A 22,480-nucleotide genomic window follows, 5' to 3' on the forward strand; every position below is an offset into this window, starting at 1 on the left:
CAGCATGGCCTGATGAGCGGTGCCATGTCCACACCCAGGATTTGAACTGGCGAAACCCTGGGCCACTGCAGTGGAGCGCGCAAACTTAACCACTCGGCCACGGGGCTGGCACCCTAAATTCATTTTTTTTTTCACTTCTTATTAAGATTATGATAGTTTACAACCTTGTGAAATTTCAGTTGTACATTACTGTCAGTCATGTTGTAGGTGCAGCACTTCACCCATTGTGCCCACCCCCGACCCTGTTTCCCCTGGTAACCACCAACCGGATCTCTTTGTCTACATGTTTAACTTCCACCTATGAGTGGAGTCATACAGAGTGCATCTTTCTCTATCTGGCTTATTTCACTTAACATAATACCCTCAAGGTCCATCCATGTGGTTGTGAATGGGACGATTTTATCCTTTTTAATGGATGAGTAGTGTTCCATTGTATATATATATATACACCATATCTTCTTTATCCAATCATCAGTTCATGGGCACTTAGTAAATTCACTTTTTATAGAGCTCTTTTTACACACGAAATTTTTTGTTGCAAGCTCATACCAATAAATTATTAAATATATCACTAATAGTGTATACTCAAAATGGCCCAATGGAGTTTAAGACGTGTTCAAGTATAAATGTACACGTCACCCCATTCCTCAATCAGAGTTCTCAAAAACAGTTTCCAAAGGATGATAACAGTTATGGGTGGAGAGGGGGAATTCCGTTGTCAAACACATAGGGGAAATGGATCATTCAAGATGGATATTGGAGGCTTTGAGAAAATCCTACAACAATGAAGCCAATTTAACTCTTTTTTATACCAAGTTTTCCCAAACATATTGGCCGTGGGACCCTGCCATTGTGGCACATTTAACACATCTGGAACAAAATCTGAAGATCTGAAATGGATGATCAAGCAAAATTTAACCAGTCATTTTGAGTAAAACAAAATAAATAAAACCAAAAAGAAGTCTTAGAGGGAAGAAGAGCAGTGTGACCAGGGGCCTGCAGAACTGATTATAATAAAGCTTCAGATTTGGCTCTAGGCAAAATAATTATATGACATGTAGAATGCAGAGCAAGAAAAGCAATGAGAATGACGATGTATTCCCAAATGCCCAAAATACTTCAAAAGCAAATCATGAGCGTTCAGAAATACGCCAAGAAGTGAAAATCAAGACGTTTACAAGGTCCCAATACAGTGCAAAATTCCAGGTCTTCTGCCTTTTTAAACTATACAGGTAAATTGAATCAAGCTGGTTTGTGAAAAGAAAAGTTAGATTTTCCTTGAGTGAAACAAATATGACAAAGCCAGGTGCAGGTACTTATATCATATCCCTGAATTTCAAAATCACATTTGTAAAATTCAATAAAGCGATACTAAGCAAAAACAGTTGGTGACTAAGAACTAAAAAAGGAAAAGGCAGACATAGATGTTATAACTCTGAACTGAAGCACACATTGAAAAGGAGAAAGAATCAGTGCTCTTGTTTCCACAATACACAGAATCAGTTACTACCGATTTCACAATAGAGAATACAAATTACTTCTAATTTTCCCGTTTTCAAACAAGTGAGAGAGAGGTCAGCCCAACTCTTCAATTTCCCTTTCTATAAAGGGAAGACCTTTAGAACATTTTTACAGACCTTCACACTTTTCTGACATTGGGGAGCTCATCTATGATGCCAAGTAAAAACGACTAGATAAGTAAAAAGTAAGTAACATATACCCAGAACCTCCCTGTTTGTTAAATAAAGTTTTTCTCAGATCTTATATTGAAAAGTTGTGCTAATTTTCACTATGAAGTTACAAAGTGTTCAACATTACATAAAAGCCAGACTGGTCAAGCTTCCAATTAGAAATGAACAGACTGATACAGAAGCCAAAATCTAATGATGGACACCTGAAATTTACATAATGTTATAAACCAATGTGACTTCAATAAAATAAAAACATAATAAAAAATAGAAATAAAAAGAAACAAATAGACTGTAATTCATATGAAGGTTACATTCACAAACAAGGCTAGACAGAGAGCACCACTCTGTAATGTTGAAGACAGCAGAATTTCTATTGTTCTTAAAAATGAATGCTATTAATTAGGCGCTTCATAGTTACTCACAGATTAGATTTAGCCAACAGTTTTAAAACATCTACGAAAGAAAACTTTTCTTGTTTTAAATTCCTGCTTGAAGACCACCAAGTTTCTTAGTGTTCTCTGGAGGTAGCATTGCATTGCCTTTTCAAGAGACAAGAAAATCTCGGCAGAAAAGAACAGGGACTCTTCACAGGGGGACGTGATTGACCATGACGGTGGTGGCTTACAGCTGAAAAGCACACCAACTAACAACTGTCTTTGAATTTTAGGTGCAAGCTCTGAGAATCAAGTACCTCTCCATATTTTACATGAAATCCTCAAGAAAACCTATTTTAGATATCCAGAATATTCCATAAAACATTCCTTAACATTAAAATACTTAGAAATGACTCAACTGTTCGGCTAAGATTATGTTGAAGGCAAATTCCTGTTTCTAAATGTGTCAGGTCTGGACAGCAACAACATGTGAGCTTCAACGCGCAAACTGAGACTTGACTTCTATTTAGCAATTCATATTTTTAGCAGTAAGTCTCCCCTTCCTTCCTCCCTCACCAGAAAAGAACAAAGAAAAGAACAAAGCAGGGAAAAAAATTCTACTTAAACTGCCAAACCATCTTTTAGATGGGCGTTCATGACTAAGAATAAATTCTACTATTTTCCTTTGAGTATACCTATTCCTGAGTAATATAAATTTATGTCATCAATAAAGTAGTGAAAAGGCCCATAAAATAAAACATTTCATTATTTACCGGAGCACGAAGGCTTTTCTAGCCAAATGTAACCATTTTATAGTTCACAGTGGTTCTATAAAGGTTTTTTTTCCTAAAAACAATTGAGTCTAGAGCAATATACTCAGCCAGTCTCTCAAAATATTTGTTGGTTCCTTTTACTAAGCCAAAACAAAGATTATTCAGCTCTTGCAGAGACATCAACTGCGCAACGGAGGCATCTCCAAATAGTAAGGGAAATAAGAAAACGCCTACTGTCCCAAGTAAGACATAAGCATTGAAGGACACTATTTTATAGCCAAAATGAGCTACTCAGTAATAATTGAGAAAAATACCCAATCGTAACAAGCTCCTCTGAATTAGAACCCAATTATTGACAGCTGACGTGAGCTAATGCCTACTGTAAGTCATCCAAGAGATCCACCCAATTGTCCTCATCAATGAGAAATATTACATAATATGCTATATATAACACCATACGGTTGAAAGATAGCATCATCTAGGGTCTCAATATTCAGAATGATAAACCATGAAACTCAGAGCTGACAACCAATTTATACAGATGGGTCTCTACTTCCCAGGGGATAATAAGCTTGTCCACCCAGATCTTATTTTGTAAAACAAGGGGAAAAAAACTACAACAACAAACTCCTTACCATATGAAATAGCTATAAATAAACAAGGTGCCCATCTAATTTTTAGATGACAACTGATCCACCTAGCTCTGCCACTAGACAAAGGATTAATTCTGTAAACAGAGACAGTTAAACAAACTCAAGATAAAATTGCCTTGCCATAGTTGGAAGTGATGCCTCATATATGGCATCTGAGGCTCATCAGAAATGACCCAGTTTAGGGGAATAACATTACATCGATGTTATATATGCCATTGCCTGAATTCAGATTGCAGCCTCATAATTAAATCTGCACCTTGCACCCACTAGGTAAGTCAGCAAAGTAAAGCTCATTCCAACCGAATCTACAAAAAGAACGAGGCCCAGTGCACTGAATTAGACTTTTAAAGTCCAATATATAAGACAGTCACTCTTCTTTAAGAAATTAATTTAATTTTCCCCCACATTAAAAAAAAAATCTCTCCTACTCCTGAACTACCACAGAACTTTATACCTGCACTGTGCAGTACATGCTATCTGCCTTATTACCTGGATATTTGTTTAGCATCTACAGCATGTATTTACCTCCACAAGTCCTGAATCCGCTGACATGGTGCTTGCCCAAAGAACACAGAAATATTTGGTTATTTCAACTTAGTTTTTAAAAAACACTAGTAAATTATGTTACAGAATATAGTATTTTGAGTTTTAAAACCATTTGTAAGGAAAATAATCTGTGCTGACTCACAACAGAACCTTTCTTTAGTGCCTTTGTTAAATTCTAAGTGCAAAGACCCCAAAGGTCAAAATGAATTAAGAACTGGCTTTATTTGACATAAAAAAGTGAAAAAATGGGTAAGTGGTCTTCCTCGTTCATGCGTTCTACACTCGAAGTTCACTATATATACTTCATTGCTGACAGTCAAGGTCAAAGAGAAGATAAAAAATCTAATAGTTCCTGAGTAATTGAAGGAACCTATTAATATTGAATATGCCAATTTTTATTAACACCCTTGCCACCATCTTGATTTTAGGACTGGCCTAACAATTGTGTGATGTTAGAGCCAAATTAAGTTTGAATGTCTTAATAATTCATTACAATTACTAGGGAGACCAATCACTAGACTATGGATTAGGTGCACAATCTTGTTCCACATTTCTTTTTGGCTGATTTAACAATTAGGATAAAGGAAAATACTCCCCTTTGAAAACCAAACCAATCAGAAGCAATAGAATAAAATTTTCCTCCAGCAAAATAGAGATCTGTTTACAATTGACTGGATAATAAATCCCTCTTTCTGGCTCTGACCTAGAACTTAACTTGGTTTAATTTCAGACATCTACAAAATGACATTCGGCCTTTTATACTGACTTCTCTGATGTTGCAATGCCTTTGCAGGAATTTCCGAAGATGTTCAAGAAGTACAGCATTTAGAGGAAAAGCAATGTTTTGCCCACTTATGATTATTATTTATTTGCTTCAGGGTCTGCCCATATTTTACACAATCTAAGAAGCATCATCCTGATATACACGCAAAGAAAATTACCGAGAACAATAAATATGAAACCATCACTATTATTAATATCTGCAAATAAGACAGCCACGGCTGCAAATCAATTAAAAGCCAGCTTAAAAAAGCATATAATTAATTTAAACAGATAATCAAGCAACATGGACTTATAAGATCAAGGCCATTTTCCAAAGCAGAATTAAAAAAAATAGGCTCATCCACTCTTGAAATTCTTTGAGAATTTTCAGCCCTTGTTAGTTAACACAAAGTATGAATGCTTTTCTTTTAAAAACAATTTGCTTTTCACAGCAATTTTCTAAGTGTGATTCTAGGTGAAAACACAGAGCATCTCATTTGCTCCCTTCAACCCCCTCCCCAGAACAGTGATAATAATTTTCCATGATTACTTTGTAAAATCTATTGTGAATAAGTCAAAATTCAGAATGAGACTGTATGTTTTAACACAAGATTTATAAAAACTGCCCCCTAAAAAACACTGCTGACTATTTTCTTGGAGTAATTTACTATTTCTTATAATCTATATGTTTCCAAATATCTAAGGTATCCACAAGATTAAAAATAAAATCTTCACCACTCCAATTTCAATAAGATTCTCACTCAAAATCTTCCACCGTTTTACCATTTCATCACAGCTCTCCGAATAAACAATGGTGCCCATATCCTAATATTTTTAAAGAGCCCTGCGCTCAAACGATTGCTAGTGAAAAGACCACAAGAGATATTATCCCTTATTATAATTACGCTGTGTGCATAATCAGATAGCAAGCCAAAGACAAAGCCAGGATTAGAATTACCTTCTTAAATTCCTAGCTTATCAAGAAGGTAAAGCTGGTGAACATGATTACCTGGACAGCTGCACCAGACTTTCCTCACCCCAGAATTCAAGACCTTTGCAATTAATCAGAAAGCTAGGGTTGAAAACAAGCCACACCACACGCATGACTTCTGTAACGTAAAGACATTCAAGTACATATCAAACATAAATAATTTAATTTTATACCACTTCCTAACTAGTAAACATAGAAACATGAAAAACATGCAAAATAAAAGCTTTCACTGTAATTTGGTGCAAATTCAATCCTATTATTTCATACACAAGACCTCTTTCACTTTAACCATCTCAAATTTTCGTTTTCAGTTTCCTTAGACATGTTATCAGGAAAAATGCAAACAACTTAGAGAAGTTGGGTTATTATCTCAAACTCATTCTTAAGTAAGTATCTTCATTTGCCAAATGGTGAGTCCTCCATCAGAAGTTAAAATAAATGCAAACCCCACCTGGAAGATACTGGAACTATGAGTCCTATCTGCCTTTCCCTCTTTTTCATCCCAGACTTCCAACTTCCCAACTTCATTAAACCAGGAGTGTTTTGCATATTACTCAGGAGGAATAAAAGAGATCCTTGATAGGAATATCTCAAATTGTCTTTTAGAAATAGTTTTGTCACATACACATCCATGATCCTCCCATCCTGCACCCCACTGCCTCTCTGAATGAGAACACACCGTACCCCCACATACACACCACACCTCTACTACACACGAACCTCACACATGTAATATGCAATCGAGAGGCAGTCACGGTAAATCTTTAAAATACAAATAGTTGATCTGATGATTCTACTCCATCCTGGAGCCATCAGGCTCTAGGGATTATAATTTTCTAAATGTGCACAAGCTTGTTTAGGCTATCAGTCAGGTTACTGCAATGTTTTGCCCCCTAAGAAAAACTGAAATTTGTATTTTAAGAGAGAAGTCTGACTTCTACAATTTATCTTCGGCAGCTACACCAATTTGACTCATAAATAATTTCAAAATATAGTGGGTTTTTTTGTTTTTTTGTCTTTTTGTTTTGCTGAGAAAGATTTGCCCTGAGCTAACATCCATGCCAATCTTCCTCTATTGTTTAGTTATGTGGGCCACCAGCACAGCATGGCTGCTAATAGACTGGTGTAGGTCTGTGCCCGGGGAACCAAGCCTGGGCTGCTGAATTTAACCACTAGGCCACTGGGACTGGCCCCAAAATGTAGGTTTTTAAAGAGCAGTTTGTTTTCCTCAGTCCACCTAACGTATTTTTTCAGGACTGCTATTGTATCTAAGCTTTGGGCAATCTATAAAGCAGACATTGGACTCAGAACACAGGGCAGCTGTTTTCTGAAAAAACAAAGCTGGTTTCTAACCTAGGTTCAAGCCTTGGCCCTGCCTCCAAGGCAAATTTGTCTTCCCCTACTGTATCTATAGACTAGAACGACTTCCCCTGAGAAACCACAAACTAGCTGCCATAGATCCTTCGTTTTCAAACTGTGCTCTGAGGAACCCTAAGATTCCTAGAGGAGCCTCAGTATTTGAGAGGAAGCCAAATAAGGGAAGGGGTAACTTTAAGTTTTCAGTGAAAGCAAGTGGGATTTTTTAAACCTATTTTATAGATTAAGATCCTACACAAAGTATATTTTTATTTGAAAAAATGGGTTGTGCTGCCTTTTTTCTAATCCAGGTGAAAACTTGTGCCCTATAATTTAACTAAAAATGTTACAATTAGAAGTAGAACTCACAAGATTTCAAGTTGCTATAAGTATAAGATAATTTCCACTGTTACAAAACAAGTAGGTGGGGGATGAGCAGGCGGGGGAGGAGGGTGTTGTTCCTAAGAAGGAAACACTCCCAGCAGGACCCCTTCCCTACTGGGAATTACTGAAACTGTAAAGGGTGAGAGCAGAAAGCAGGACACCAAAATCAGACAAATTTTAGGAGCTTCAACCTCTCATTTAGAAACTCTGGAAAGAATTAAAAAAACAAAACAACCTCTAAACATATTTCTAAAATTCAAATAATATAAATTAGAGTTTTAAAAAAATTACTTAGCGATAAATGTAAAAATATTCTGGTCACCCATGCCAGGGATAAATAAAAAGACAGGGGGGGTCCTATTTCTGTTTCTCCACTCAGTGGGCATGAGTCATGGCTGTCCCTAGGATTTTACAATGAAACAAAATACACATTTGTTCTATAAACAAAAGGCTTCCCTAGGGAACCCATCTTCCTCTTCAGTGAGAGTTGTCAGATAGGTATTTTTTGTGGCTTTAATGAGTATTTTAGAAAACTTCTAAGACTTTTAATGTATTTTATGAAGATTGGCTAAATTAATACTCAAACGTACTAATATCTGGTGGCCTTTTTCTGGTCTATACTGTTCTAACTATAAAATCTTGCATCAAATTCTTTTAGAAACCTGTGGACAGACGCATTTACAGGTAAAATGATATGATGCTTGGGACTTACTTTAAAATACTACAGAAAACAAAAGAACTGTGGGGGGGGTGCTAAAACAGCAACTGTAAAAGGTGGTCAATTGTTGAAGCTGGATGAGATACATGTTTGAATTTTTCCATAATAAAAAGTTTTCAAAAATCCTTTTAGAAAGTTGGCAAATTATTTAAACTATACACAAATATCATACATGTCACAGGATCAAAATATGGGGTTAAACCAAAGGATTAAAAGAATTTATAAAACCTCGTTCTCTCAATTTCACAAATAATTTGCCAGGTGATGGTTTCCAATGGATACAACAATACAGTATGTCACTCAATATTTATCCAATGGAAACACAAAGTAGAAGTCTAAGTGACTCAGAAAAGCAAATTGATGTTTGTTTGCTTGCTATTTGGTCAAAGGAATGGAAAAGGAAGACTTTCTTCAACATTATTGCCTACTTTCTTGGAAAGGAATAAGGTGTTTGCAATTTTATGAAGACTGGGAGAAAAGACTGTGACATCCTTTCTTATACTTTTGTATATATCGCATTATTCTGAACCATGATTTTAGATGGAGTCTGTACACTTTAATACAGTAGAAAAGGCTGACCAATGTCTTGAACTAGAGGGCCAACAAGAAACACTGTAATGCAACGTAAGCAAGAGATGAGAAATAAGTAAGGGGAGATGATATGTTAATGCACAAAACCAAATAATTGGAAAGAAAAGGACAGAAGAGCCAAAGATGCATCCCCCTTGACCTTGAGAAGAATGCATTTTATCCTGTAGACATACCTTAATTTCAAAGCTAACTTATTATCAAATAATTGTATAAAAATCATCCTTTACCTTGTGAAAGAGACAAGGGGTTGTTTCTTCTAGAAGCTCCAAATCTGGTCAACATTTTGTGATTCTACGTTAAGTTTACCTAAGAGGTTCTCAACTTTAGCTTCCATCAGAATCAACTGGAGGGATGTGTTAAATAGACTGTGGGGCCCACCCCCAGGCCACACTTTGAGAACTATGGACTTATGTCATGATCAATACCTGCAAATTACCACTTTTTTTAAAAGCAGACACGATTTTTAAAAACTCAGTACACATTCTACAAGAAGCATTTTATTAAACAGAATTTTCAGGCAGAGTAAGAATGTTTTACAAAGAGAATTATCACCCTGGTTAGAGAATTGCATTTCAAGGACTAACAAATTGAACAGGTACCAAATAGTTTGTAAACCTCATCCCTACTCTGGTAGTTGTAAATGTTTATAATGTTGTAATTTACAAAAAGATACTAAGATCTGAGAACAGAGGTTCATCTTATCCAAAGACAGTCTTCAAACAATGCCTCCTTCACAAAACTCACTTTAACAGCTGGTACACTCAGTGCCTCATTGGTCCCTTTGGATCTGAAGGAGAGCTGGCTCCAATCATCTTCAATCGCATCGGCAGCTGTGGAATGCTCCCTGAGATCAACAAACTGCTGCTGCTGTGACCACAAGGTGAGTCAGCTGAGCATCAGAACTAACCCCATTTCCATTAGGCACAGCAAGGCCGTGCTGTGTAGGTGTGGATACAGGCACTGGAGCCAAGTGAAGAGGTGATGCAGAGCCAACAATGGACAACTGCAGCTTGGGTATAACAAATCAATTTCCTTTTGTAAATTTCTTAACATACAGCCCAGTGTCAGAGTGGGGAAGGAGGAACAGAATCCTAAAGAACTGCTGGCCAAAACTCCATCGAAGGTTTACCAGTGATTTAATCCCCACTAACTGCTTCCTCCAAATCAGGCCTCTAAGAAACAGCTGGAGTCAAGATGACAACTTGGATTTCAACAAATTCAAAGTCTATTGCAGCTGCACCAGAATGAGAATAGTTTAAGCTAGTCAATATAGGAAATCTGTTAGGTAGAAGATAGCTGAATTAACACCTTCAAAAATCTGGCTCACAACTCTCGCCCCTCTTATTTAATATAGTACTGGAGGTTTGGGCCAGAGCCATTAGGCAAGAAAAAGAAATAAAAGGTCCAAATTGGCAAGGAAGAAGTGAAACTCCTGCTGTTTGCAAACGACATAATTCTATATATAGAAAACCCTAAAGAATCCATCAGAAAACTATTAGAAATAATCAACAACTACAGCAAAATTGCAGGGCACAAAATCAAGTGACAAAAATCAGTTGCATTTCTATACTCTAATAACGAACTAAGAGAAAGAGAACCCAAGAATACAATCCCATTTACAATCACAACAAAAAGAATAAAATATCTAGCAATAAATTTAACCAAGAAGGTGAAAGAACATACACTGAAACTATAAGATGTTATTGAAAGAAACTGATGATGACACAAAGAAATGGAAAGATATTCCATGCACATGGACTAGAAGAATAAATATAATTAAAATGTCCATATTACCTAAAGCAATCTACAGATTCAATGCAATCCCAATCAGAATCCCAATGACATTTGTCACAGAAATAGAACAAAGAATCCTAAGATTCGTATGGGGCAAGAAAACACCCTGAATAGCTAAAGTAATCCTGAGAAAAAAGAACAAAGCTGGAGGCATCACAATCCCTGACTTCAAAATATATTACAAAGCTACAGTAATCAAAATAGCATGGTACTGGCACAAAAACAGACACACAGATCAATGGAACAGAATTGAAAGCCCAGAAATAAAACCACACATCTATGGACAGCTAATCTTTGACAAAGGAGCTAGGAACATATATTGAAGAAAGGAAAGTCTGTCAATAAATGGTCGTGGGAAAACTGGGCAGCCACATGCAAAAGAATGAAAGTAGACCATTATCTTTAGCCATACACAAAAATTAACTCAAAATGGATTAAAGACTTGAAGGTAAGACGTGAAACCATAAAACTCCTAGAAGAAAATATACGCAGTACATGCTTTGACATTGGTTTTAGAAGGATCTTTTTGAATACCATGTCTACTTGGGCAAGGGAAACAAAAGAAAAAATAAACAAACGGGTTCATCAGACTAAAGAGCTTCTACAAGGCAAAGGAAAGCAGGAACAATAGGAAAAGACAACCCACCAAATGGAAGAAAATATTTGCAAATCATATATCCAACAGGGGTTAATCTCCAAAATATACAAAGAGCTTACATAACTCAACAACAAAAAAACAAACAAGACAATCAAAAAATGGGCAAAAGATCTGAATAGACATTTTTCCAAAGAAGATATACAGATGGCCAAGAGGCACCTGAAAAAATGCTCAACATCACTAATCATCAGGGAAATGCAAATTAAATCTACATTAAGATATCACCTTATACCCTTTAAAATGGCTATAATAACCAAGACAAAAAATAACAAATCTTGGAGAGGATGTGGAGAAAAGGAAACCCTCATACACTACTGGGGGGAATGCAAACTGGTGCAGCCAATATGGAAAACAGTATGGCAACTTTTCAAAAAATTAAAAATAGAAATACCATACAACCCAGCTACCCCACTAATGGGTATTTATTCAAAGAACTTGAAAACAACAATTCAAAGAAACTTATGCACCCCTATGTTCACTGCAGCATTATTCACAATAGCCAAGAAGTGGAAGCATCCCAAGTGCCCATCAACTGATGACTGGATAAGGAAGATGTGGTATATATATACAATGGAATACTATGTAGCCATAAAAAAGACAAAATTGTCCCATTCACAACAACATGGATGGACCTTGACGATATTATGTTAAGCAAAATAAACCAGACAAAGAAGATAAACACTGTACGATTTTACTCATATGTGGATGATAAACAAACACATGGACAAAGAGAAGAGATTAGTGGTTACCAGAGGAGGAGGGGGTTGGGGGGTGGGCATAAGGGGTAAAGGGGCACATATATATATGGTGACTGACAAATAATAATGTACAACTGAAATTTCAGAATGTTATAAACTATTATGACATCAATTAAAAGAACCTGGCTTAAAAAAAAAAGTGATAGCCTTCATTATCTTCTCACTGGCATTTTGGTGCTGGTATAAATTTATACATTCTCTTAGTTTAAATTCAAATAAATTATCTATTGAAAGAATGGCAATAATTATTGCAAACATCATGGGGCCTGGTTGGGGCAGAGGTTCTCAAATTCCTTTCTAGCTTTAACTCTTAGCTACAAGTCTAAGAAAACAACTTATTTACATAGACATTCTAGAATAGAAAAGATAGCAGATTTGGAATGAGATTCTATAGGCTGCAATTCTAACACCTAACTGAAAGGCTATAATTTGGGCTCCTCATCTGCAAATTAGGGAATAAAATGGTACCCACATCATAGGAACAGAGTACGAATTTAAATGAGCATGTAGATGGCTTATGAAGCAAAAATAAGGATGCTAATGATGAAAAGGAAATCTGAAGTTGCAAATACCAACACAAAGAATCTAAACCTTTCATAAAATTACGTGATACTTGTCCATTACATGAGACTCCAAAGTTTGTAAAAGCCACAAATTAACCTGAACGTTACTTCATATTTTATGAATAGCCTGATAGTTTATTTTACAATTTCCTGGTTTTACCTTCATTTTGGACACGGTCACGTTACAAGAGGAAAGAAAGCAACAAAACCAAAGCAAAGATAATAGACCTGCTTTTAATTTTTTACTGAAAAATACATTTGCAAGAGAGGGTTGTGGATGATTGAGTTCTTTTTTATGTTGGAGACACGGCAATGGGTTAAGAGTACATGTTGTCCCTTATCAACATGGGTGTGTACATGAGCAAAGCCACGGGAAATGTCTGGCAAATGTCATGAGCCAATCCTCAATGCTGGCTTACAGCAGTAGCAATAATAATAAATATTTACTGAGCATATATTATGTCCTACAGGCTGCATCATTTCTTTCAGTCCTCACAACAACCCTAGAAGTTAGGTGCTTTTCTAATTAGTTCTACTTTACAGATAAAGAAACTGAGAAGAGCAAGGAAACTTTTCAAAAGAAAAACATATATATATAAAGTTATTATATCAAGAGTTTCACAAAGCACTCAAGAATTAAGAAAGGCAATGAACTGCTTTGCTGGAACTGTGGAAGGTCTCTGACCTGCACAGATGTCCAACACCTCATAGATAACTCATTGTGCATGCCCAGTTAGGTCACCTGTGTATGGCTGCACATGTGTGATGCCTGGTGACACTATGTAACCTACGGACAAGGCTGCAAGATGGAAGGATAAGAAATGGGACCAGAATCCAGATGTTAGGTCCCAATGATGGGATGCTGCAAAGGGAGTTTTTGCAACCATCAGATGATTATGCTGGGGTTTCATTGTAACACGTTAGCGGGTATAAGTGGCTTGGTAAATACCCTCTGGGGCTTCCTTAAAGCTGGAGAGACCCATCCTGGACAGGTGGAATATCTTGGCAACCAAGCTGAGAGTGTTGAGAAACCAGGGAAATTGAAGAAGCTGCACAACCACGCCCAGTCCTAGCTTGATGCCTCCAATGGGCTTTGCTAAGAATGTCGCTGCCAGTTGACTGCAGTAACTAATGCTTCTCCAAGATGGGTGCATCGTGTGCTCTGTTTTCACTAAGCTTCATAACCACTTTTCCGCAGGACTATTTCACTACTGTTAGACATTCCCTATTCAAAATTAAGAAAATGTCACTCAGCATCACTTAAGAAAATTAATAAAATAAATCCTACCTATATTTCATTAATTAAGGCAAAATTTATAAAGAAATAGTCAATACTAGATTTTTATTAAAAGAGGTTGAATTTTTTTTTAAAAAGACTGAAATTATAAGAAATTTAAAAATCTTTATTCAAGGTCAAAGACAACTTTAGAAAATATAGTATCACTTTACTTGCCACAACCTCCAACTTTTATAACCAATGTGGAATAGAAATGGGTTCTGATAATAGTGTTGATCCATAAAATGAGTGGGAAACTCAATGTAAGATTAAAAAAATGCTTGTGTTAAATATTTAAACCAAAAAAAGATGAGTAATGAAGATGCCTTCAAAAATAATTAAGTTTTAAAAATCAGAAGTTATTGGTTACTGTCCTTTTTGACTTTAAGAACTACAGATAGATGCCATGGTTAGGTCACTTGGAGTGGGTTCCAACTTCAGCCCTATTGTTTACTGCCATCTGGGGCAAATTATGCAGCCTCACTGAATCTAATTTTGTTCAAATTTCATTTTGAGATAGCATTTGTCCCCTCCTCCTTTCTTATGAAGCTATTAAGAATATCAAATTAGTCAACAAATCTTTGTAATACAAACATCTTGCTAAGTTGGAAAGAATGTTCTCCATGTTTCAAATTTGGTTTACATTATCCCTGATACAATCTCGATTTGTTTTAATGTGTTACCACACAAATATTTTTACCTTACACAAAGTGCTTTTTATTATAATTTCCCATACACAAAGGAGTCATTAAAAGATTCTTTATTGAGTTAAGAGGTCCTACACCCAACCTTAAATTAAAAAGTCAGTTATAGGGGCCGTCCCAGTGGTGTAGCAGTTAAGTTTTGCATGTTCCAGTTCGGTGGCCCAGGGTTCGCAGGTTCGGATCCTGGGCGTGGACTTAGAACAGCTTATCTAGCCATGCTGTGACAACATCACACATATAAAATAGAGGAAGACAGGCATGGATGTTAGATCAGGGCCAATCTTCCTCAGCAAAACGAGGAGGATTGGTGGCGGATGTTTGCTCAAGGCTAACCTTCCTCAAAAAAAAAAAAAAATCAGTTATTGTTTCCACTTGTAAAGAAAATATAAAAATAAGATGAAGAAATATTTTATCATAGTCAGTTCTTTCCAATAGCTTTCTGGGTTAAAATGCAGACAATATAACAAATCTCAGTATAAAATTCAGTGGGGAGAATTCAATGGGAGAGAATACCTCCATTAAATTGTTTCCTTCTGCCTTAGCATGAGAATCCCATAGCTAGCATTAGTGTCAATTTGAGAAACGATATTACAAGAACCAACACGAGAAATTTTGGATTGAAGGAGTTCTTGAATTTCAATGTAGAGCAAATGATCCTGAAGTAATAATTTACATTTCCAGTAGTTTCAAAAGCGAGTTTTGATATGAGTCAGTTACCCATGAAAATAAATAGATGAAATTCACTGAAATGACCTCATTTTATGAGACAATAAAACTTGCTATTCTCAACTTTATAAAACTAGCATTCCATAGAAGAACAACTGGAAGGATTCTAGATAATACATCAAACTACACATCTCCCTAAAATTAGAGATGTTTTGAATGGGATGGGAGAGCTTGCCTGTGGAAAGAATTACCTGGGACCAACTGTTAGAAGCTGGCTGATGGCCTACGAGGAATGACACACCCAGGGAGTTACACCTCCTACATGGGGGGGCCATTGTCGTGGGACACATGTAAGCTATCTGCTTGTAGTTAAGAAGTTCAAATAATATAGAAGCTGATAATATAAAAAGTAAATATGGACTACCTTTCCATTCTACCACCCCCATCCAGAGTCAAATTTTGTTAGATTTACCTGAATCTTTCAGATATATTCTATATGCATAAATTTTGTTTCATATATAAAATTTTACTTAACGTAATTATTCACTATGCCTGCTTTCTTCAAAACCTTTTTTCACTTAACATTATTTTTATTTTATGACGGCATAATATTCCAGTTTGGTACAACAAAGTAAAAAGCAGACTTGTTTAATCGATTCAAGTAATGCTCCAATGATGTTCTCACCTGTGGGCGCTTTTTCAATTATCATGTTACTAATTCCTAGAATTGCTAAATTGAGGGATATGCACAAAGTTTTGAATAACTCTTCTTGAAAACTTTCGTACCACTCACGGTAGAAAAAAATGTGGTTCTTCACATTCTTGCCAACTCTGGCAAGACTGTTTATTTAGTATCTGCCAATCACATGGTTAAAAAATAAAGTTATCTCACTGCTTTAATTTGCAATTCCCTAACTACTAATAAGACTGAGCATACCTTCCTAAGTTTATTGGCTATGCCTATTTTTTTCCTGAATATGATCTGTTAAATTATTTGCTTTTTTGGGGGGGGGGGGCATCTATTTCTTTTAAATTCTTTTAGAGGTTCTAGGGCTGGCCCTGTGGCGCAGCGGTTAAGTTCACACATTCTGCTTCAGCAGCCCGGGGTTCCACGGTTCGGATCCCGTGTGCGGACACGGCACCGCTTGGCAAGCCATGCTGAGGTAGGCATCCCACATGCAAGGTAGAGGAAGATGGGCATGGATGTTAGCTCAGGGCCAGTCTCCCCCAGCAAAAAGAGGAGGATTGGCAGCAGATGTTAGCTCAGGGCTAATCTTCCTCAAAAAAACAAAAAAATTCTTTTAGAGGTTCATACTGAAATACATATGGATAGAACTATAAGACTGAATTTATTACAAAATAACCCAGTGAGGAAAAGGAGAATGGGGGGAGTTACAGATAAAACAAGGTAGATAATAAAGATGGTAGTAAGTTTATAATTTCTGAGCCTTGGTAACAGGTAGCTGGGTATCCATCATATTCTCTTTGGTTTGTTTTAATTTTCTTATAATAAAAGTTTTCTAAAATGCTTTGCTCATATTCCTCTTAATACATTCACGTTTAATATTTCTAAGTGATTTGTAAGAACGCTTTGTGAAATAAACAAACTTGCCCTTTGTTACAGACACTATCAACAATCACCCAGCTTCTTTCTCTCTATGGACAGATATCCCAACATCATTTATTCCCCTCTATGTGGAAAGCCATCTTTATCCTGAACCAATTTCCAATATACATAAAGTTCATTTCTAGACTTCCTTTTTGTCCCATTGACTTGCCTTTCCAGGTGCCACGCAGTTTTAATTTCTATAACTTCACATTTTTCTTTGGATTTTTTTTCTGGTTATTCTTACCTAATCCTAATGATTTTCCCAGATGACTTTGAGAATAATCGTGTTAATTTTCCTAAGGGTCTATTATTCTTATAAACATCCCTTCGCGCAGAGCAGCCTCTCTAACACAACATAGCATGATTTTCTGTTTTACATCAGTATGCTTTCGTGTTTCTATCCAGGGTCTCATCTGTTGCATTCAGACTCTGAATTCATTTGATGTATCACTAGTAAACAAATGTTAAATAATTCCTTTCTCAGTGTAAAAACTATTTATTTAGCTACTGTGAAAGGTCAAACTGCCAAAACAGACTGGTGTAACATTTGAGCACTCCCATTTATATAAGTCTTATTTTTATAAATAAGCACCTGACTAGAAACTCAATAAAGGAGCATGTCATCATCAGTCTGAGGCAAAGGGTTTTAAATATAATCCACTAATTCTAGTCATAAGCATTTTAGTTTTACTTTACTGGTTTATAGTTTCATAGGGAAGATGTGACGACTTAAAGGCGAAAAGTATCTTTTTATGGCTTGATCAATTGATTAGCAATAAGTAGAAAAGAGCATCTGTTTTCACAGAGCAACAGTTAAATTGATCCATGTTAAATTGGCCTCAAAGCACCGGATGCAGCTACAGGATCTGAGTCTAAGAGGATCGCACAGACTAACAGCTGATAGGCGCTTACTCATGCCAGGTCAGAAGGAAGAAATGGGGAGGAGGGCAAGTCTATCCTTCTAGAATCAAAACATCGAGTCCCCGCCCCAGAGTCTTTTGGGTTTGTCTTGAAAACTTTAATCCCCCTCCCATCCAGATGAACTCCTGACCCTAAAATAAAACCTCCCAAATACAAAAAGCAGACTGATCCATTCAATTCTCATTTTGTGAATTAATGACATTCAAGAGTCATCTGAAACCACTAAAGGTACATGGTGATTTTCTCCCTAAATCTAATGTGTGCATGACAAGAGCACAGAAATACATGAATAAAATTGAATAGAGAAGCACATTTCTAACACACAGTCAATGCTATGCGTGAGCAGGTCTCCAGGAGATGAAGTTGATTCCACCTAAGGAATGAGCTCTACCTACCATTTCAAGAAGCTTCTGCAGGTGCTAGAAGCCACAAGTCCCTTCAGAAAGCTCTCTCCATTATCTCCTTCTCAGTCCCCTTTGATGTGTGGTAAACAATCCCTTTGTTTTCAAAGGGGTTAGCAGAGATCTTTGAAAGATAGCAGCCAGGAATTCCCTGGCTGTCTCCAGCTGGTCCAGGCACTCAAGGCTGTCATTTGTGCAGGGTCACTGCTGAAAATGCCAAGGAGGGGCAGGAAAGTGGACGGGCAGGAGAGCTGCATCCTGGACAAGCATTCCTTAGATTCCTGTCCAAGTGGCTTCTCTGCTGGGTTCACAGGCATTTCAAACTCTAACAACCTGACCACAAAGTTTACGCAGAATTTAAGTGTCATTTCTGTTTTCAGATATCAAAAATGTTATCAATGAAATGTTGAGATGCCAAAGGCTTCCAGCCATTTGATAGCATGGTAATGTGAAGCTAAGTGGTGCCATTCCCTTGGCAACGGGGCCTCTTCCCCAGTCTCTGCATTTTCATAGGGGTAAAGGGTGGCCGACCTGAACATCAAGGACTGTTCCGAAGGGTCCAAGAAGAGGAGATATTACAAAGGGGCTTAAAATGAAAATCAGAGCCATTATTCATTCAGGGCCTACTATTGGCCAGGCTCTGGGCTTTGTACCTTATTCTTAATTCAATTTTTCTCCAGACCAAACTATTTCCAGATACTTTGTAGAGGTGGAAATTTAGGGTTAGGGAAAATAATTTTCCTGCACTCGTAATCCTAGTAATTCAAAGAGCTGTGACTCAAATCCAAGGTGTGAATGACTCCAATATCTACAGTCTGGACAATCTTATTTGAGGTTGAGAGAAAAAAAAGGAATAGGATTGGCATGGAAGGAGTGTAGTAGGATCGGGGGAAGATGCCATGTAGAGACACCAGTGCTCACAAGTTCACGCAGGTGAGGCTGGAAGGAAGGGAAGCAGCCAGGAAGTGAAGCCCGAACAGTTTAGTCTTATTCCTTATCAAGCAGCTACTGTAATGGCTTGTTTCCTCAAGGAGTGAATTGCCTAGTTTAACAGGAAACATGGGTGAACTCCACCCATCATTTCATTTTGCTGGAGGCAGGAGAGAGAAGTGGTTGGGAGTATAGCCATTGAACCGGGTTTGTGAGCTCCCTCCCAGCTTATACTTGACCAGCTTGATAGATGAAATGAGGATATCTCATAGGCTGGTGTTAAGGATTACATGAAAAGCACTTCCACCAATGGCTGGATCATAGAAAGAGCTACATACCTGTTTATCATTATTATTATTATTATAAAAGCCAAGGAAGCATCTATTTTTACAGATGCCTGAAATAGAGATGTTTATTCCAGAACTAATAAATCACGACGATATGACGTGACTGACTGCCAAGTTTCTAATGCAAGTTCTTTTGGTTGGGACTAAAAAAAAAAAACCCAAAAAGCAACAAACCTAAAATAACTATGAGACAGTATTTCTTCCTGTCTTAAATTTTTAACATACAGAGGCAAAGATGAATTATTATATACTCTAAGAGCTCTTTTAAATGTTTAGAATACAAAATGTCTTCCATAAATTCCTCCTGATTAAAACATACATTCTTCTCCAAGACTGAGTAAATTCAGCATGGAAGATACTTCCCATTAGTTTTTATACATGATTCATCAATGTGAACTGTCACCGATAAATGGTATACACATAATTGGTGGGAATTTTCCCACCCCACTTCAATTTACTGTTCCTTCGAGCTTGAATACTTAAAGGAGAGGAAAAAATGTTTGTTCTCTACCATCTTAGGCTCAGTAACTAGGGCCTTGCAAATTAAACTGAGAAAAGGTCCACAGGAGAAAAAGCATAGAAATGTTATTTGATGTTAATTAGTATTTTTACATGGGGTTGGGAGGAGCTTCAGAGAAAAGAAGTGAAAGCCCCAAAGGAGGAGTTAGGCCTGAGGGCTTATATTGCATTTTAACAAAGAGCAGTAAATTGTGGAGACATGACACGACAAAGGAGAAGAGGTCTGGGCTTCAGCGCGTGACATTTATTCACTATATATATATACAGTATTGTATTTATTTAAAATAAGTAAAGAATAGGGGCTGGCCCAGTGGCGCAGCAGTTAAGTTCGCAAATTGCGCTTCTGGCAGCCCGAAGTTCATTGGTTCGGATCCCGGGAGCGGACATGGCACCGCTTGGCAAAAAAGCCACGCTGTGGTAGGCATCCCACGTATAAAGTAGAGGAAGATGGGCACGATGTTAGCTCAGGGCCAGTCTTCCTCAGCAAAAAGAGGAGAATTGGCAGTAGTTAGCTCAGGGCTAATCTTCCTCAAAAAAAATAAATAATAAGTACAGAATAAATAAATGACATAGTCCTTCCTCTAAAAACCTACAATATGAAATATAATAATATAAAACTGATTAACCGACCATGTAAATAGCAGTTAACAATCAGATTATATGGTTCTGGCTGAAAGGGCTCCATAACCCTACAAAGGGTTCTCAGGAAGCAGCATCTCATCACACATTATTAAATTTGAAGACAAATCTAGTTCTGTTTTGTGGCTAAAGATTCTTACTCTTGAGAACTTCATAGAATAAATGTTTCTGACTTATTTTTTAACAACATAAAATCAGGAAAGACTTAAAAGTAGGGAAATAGGAAGGAGGATCTAACCCAATTAATGCTCCCAATGAATGGCCTTAGTAAACCAAAACCACAATTTCACTGATGTCTACATTCGAGCCCTGGCTATGATTGCCTAAGTCTAACACCTTCTTACAGTCAAACTTCTGCCAACACAAGTGATCACGAAACCATTAAATAAGAGCCTGTTTGAATTACTAGGTCAAGTTTTCCTTCTTTCTTTCTTTGCTTTTTTTTCGATGAGGAAGATTGGCATTGAGCGAACATCTGTTGCCAATCTTCCTCTTTTTTTCCTCCCCAAAGCCCCAGCACATAGTTGTATATCCTAGTTGCAAGTGATTCTAGCTCTTCTATATAGGATGCCACCACAGCATGGCTTGATGAGCAGTGTGTAGGTCCACACTCAGAATCTGAACCAGCAAACCCCAGCCTACCGAAGCAGAGCATGCGAACTTAACCACTCAGCCATGAGGCCAGCCCCCTCTTTATTTCTATATCTTTGTGAATCTCCATGGTTTTGGTTCATCTCATTTTCTTTAAGTTGTGGGGGACTGGAATTGGCCACCCCAAGATATGCCTCTTTGGCATGAGGATTATTTGGGGCTGGTTACTTTTAAAAAAACTGCAGACAGGAAAGAAACTCTGAAAAGCAGAATTTACTTACCCTTTGCTAAGAACCATTTACATTTGTAAAGGAAATCTCCATCTGTAAGGGTGTCTCCCTCTCTGTACCAGGAAGAAGGGGGGATGACCTTATCTCTAGAAACTCTTAACCAATGAGGAAGGCAAGGATTTACATCTGCATAATAATCTTACTTTTGTTTACTGTACTTGTCTGGTAACCTCCCGTAACTGACTCCCCCCACCCCCGACATCCTCCTTTGCCTTTAGCTGAAGATGCTATTTAAGGTGGTGGCTTCAGCCATTTTGGCAAGTTGCTCAGTTTGCCTGAGCCTCTCCCATGTATACATGTTATAAAGCTTTGTTTAATTTTCTCCTGTTATCCCATCTCATGTGAATTTAATTCATTCTCCAGCCAGAAGGACCCAGAGCAGGTAGAGGAAATGTCTTCCTCCCCTACAAAGTACTACATTACAGTTGAAGGACCACCATGTTGAATGCTACTTGAGAGCAGCAATGTAGATCACTCAATAAATACTTAAAATATTCATAGGGATTTGGCACATGATCCTTCCTTACATCATTACTTCCAGCCTAACTTCGGGTTGGAAATGCCAAATCACAAAGCACACATCCACAATTCTATAGCTCCTGTCACCCTAAACAGATTCAGACATCCATTCAACATTATATTTACAAAGAGCCAATAATGGCATGAGATTTAATGTTAAGGAATAAAATGCAGGATATAAAATGATCTCAAAAATGTTTTAAAAATTGACGTAAAACAGACATTGGTGGGGGGTAGGATTATGCATGTTTTTAAATTTTCTCTAAGTTACCGACAATGTATTTATAATACTTTTCTAATTCAAAAAATCTTACTTAAACATAATAAAAAACTATGACTCCCCCGAACATTTTAAAGTTCTGAACTTCTGTTCCTCTTGGCTATATTTACCATGAAAAATATAGGGAAAACTGCTAAAGATATATGGTGGCTTTTTTAAGTTTAAAGACAATTTTT

General features: G+C 37.1%; 1 protein-coding gene across 7 annotated transcripts in view; it reads right to left on the reverse strand.

Moving 5' to 3' along the window:
• The window catches only part of APP (amyloid beta precursor protein), a 254,504-nt gene that overhangs the window by 214,757 nt on the left and 17,267 nt on the right, over positions 1-22,480 (reverse strand). The window lies entirely within an intron of this gene.

Source organism: Equus caballus, chromosome 26, assembly GCF_041296265.1.
Source record: "Equus caballus isolate H_3958 breed thoroughbred chromosome 26, TB-T2T, whole genome shotgun sequence".
NCBI lineage: Eukaryota > Metazoa > Chordata > Mammalia > Perissodactyla > Equidae > Equus > Equus caballus.